Source organism: Sinohyriopsis cumingii, chromosome 7 (assembly GCF_028554795.1).
Source record: "Sinohyriopsis cumingii isolate HCF-2022 chromosome 7, ASM2855479v2, whole genome shotgun sequence".
NCBI classification, from domain to species: Eukaryota; Metazoa; Mollusca; class Bivalvia; order Unionida; family Unionidae; genus Sinohyriopsis; species Sinohyriopsis cumingii.
Window position 1 is genome coordinate 118,119,824 of NC_142967.1, and position 2,134 is coordinate 118,121,957.

Here is a 2,134-nt window from a genome sequence, read left to right on the forward strand (position 1 = left end):
CCAAGAAAAGAGAGTTGATTTGGAACTCCTCACAAACCCTGCACTCAAAAACCAATAGCTTGTGTAATTCCGATACTTGAGTATGGTTGTAGTCAAATAATTGTTTGTGTAACCAGGGCCGCAGATAGTGATGACGGGCCTTGGGGTAAGAAACACCCTGGCCTCTCCTACGTCTTGTTCAAACAAAAGTTTTCTTTTATAAAATTAAAAAGTGTTGTTCGGCTTTGGCCCCCTTACGGGTCATGGCCCCGGGCCCCTGGGATATATCCCAGGTTGACCTCACCTCTTGTCGGCCCTGGGTGTAACCCCCCATACCCCATCCCAGCAAACAAAACAGAGGACAAAAAAACAACACAAAAAAGGAATGGCCTTATTATATTATAATCATAAATCATCAGACTTTTTGAAGAGTGTTTGTTGGCCTTTTTGAAACGTCGATGTTGTTGTTGTTGTTGTGGGGTTTAACGCCATTTTTCAGCACACGATAGGCTATACATGGCGGCCAGTATTAATGGTGGAGGAAGAACCCGAGAAAACCCCGGAAAGAACCACCGACCCACGAGAAGCTACTGATAAGCTTTCTCACATACCCACATTGGCTGAATCCGAGACTCGAACCGCCGCAGACAGAGGTAAGATGGCAGTGATCCGTAACTGAGAGCGCTTTAGACCCCTCGGCCACTCGGGGCCCCCTTGAAACGTTGATAAGGCACGTACTGCTAAAGTACATCATGAACGACAGGCAGCCTTTTTGAAACAAACGTCCATATGGCACGTGATGCTAAAGTACATCAGTAGTAAAGTGGGGCACTTTAGGGACAATGGGACTTAGCATTAAAAAGACCCCTGGGTCACTTTAGGGACAATGGAAATTTAACATGGAGAAAAATCGTGGGTCACTTTAGGGACAATGGGAATTTAACATAGAGTTTGGGTCTGTCTAGGGACAAGGGAAATTAACATGGGAATAGAGTTTGGGGCTTGTTTAGGGAAAAGGGGAATTGAATATGGGATTTTTTTTTTAAAAAATTTTTTTTTTAAATTTAAATTTAAATTTAAATTTAAAAAAAGGGGTAGGCAATTGAAAGGCTATCTCTTTTCGAGAAATATGGCTGGCCCTGAAAAGGGCCTTTGGGTTTTCTTCTTCTGCTTCTAATTTCTTCTTTTTCTCCACCAAGTTCTTATTTTATCTCCTACACTCTTTCTCTTCTTCTCTTTCTTTTTTTTCTCCTGCTCTTCTTTCTTCTTCTCTTCCTCCTCTTCTTTCTTCCTCTTCTCATTTTCTTCTTCTTTTTCAATTTTTTCGTTCCATTTGCTTATTCTTATTCTTTTCTCTTCATCCTCCTTCTCCTCCTTTATCTCTTTTATGACACCACTAATCTTGTCCTTTACTTTTTTTAAGTTATTAATTTCCATCTTTACACGATGGGGACTATAGGAATAATGGTCTTCAACGAGTCTTATTAACATCTGTTCCATCATTCCTAAGTTGTCTAAAACGTCTTGCAATGTTTGTATTTTGTCCATTTGGTTAGAAGCCATTTTCTTTGTAGAATGGTTTGAACGACGAATACTGTGGGTTCTTATAGTGAAAGCGCGGACGTGAAGGAAAACATCCCCTAAAACATAAAATTGATCTTACCTAGAACATGACCAAAGAAAGAGCAACGCGCGGACGTGAAGGAAAACATCTCCCTACTTTTCTCATTTCATATAATAAAACCCAAACTATACTCTCCACCTACGCTAAGAAACCCATCATCTACTATTCACACAAACTTACGTGAACAGTTACTAACACAAACACACAAACACATACACTCCCACTATTAATAAAGAGTTAGTGTTTATATTCACACTACTCTACCTACACACATTGGCAAATCGATCGTTATTTCTTTTCTAGAGTATTGGGTAGCCCTAAAAAGGGCTGTTTTTTTGGAACTTCATGGACACCTGGTTAATGGTGACACCTTCCAGGCCTGGCGCCACATACACATCTTGTCCCCCAGTTACTTTTTACCTTTTTGGGGGAGAGAGCAGAGGCAGGATATGTGGCTTCAGAATCCCAATTTTCGGTTTCTGGGATTCTGAAATTTTTAATTCTTCTCTCCTTTTCCTCCTACTCTTCTTT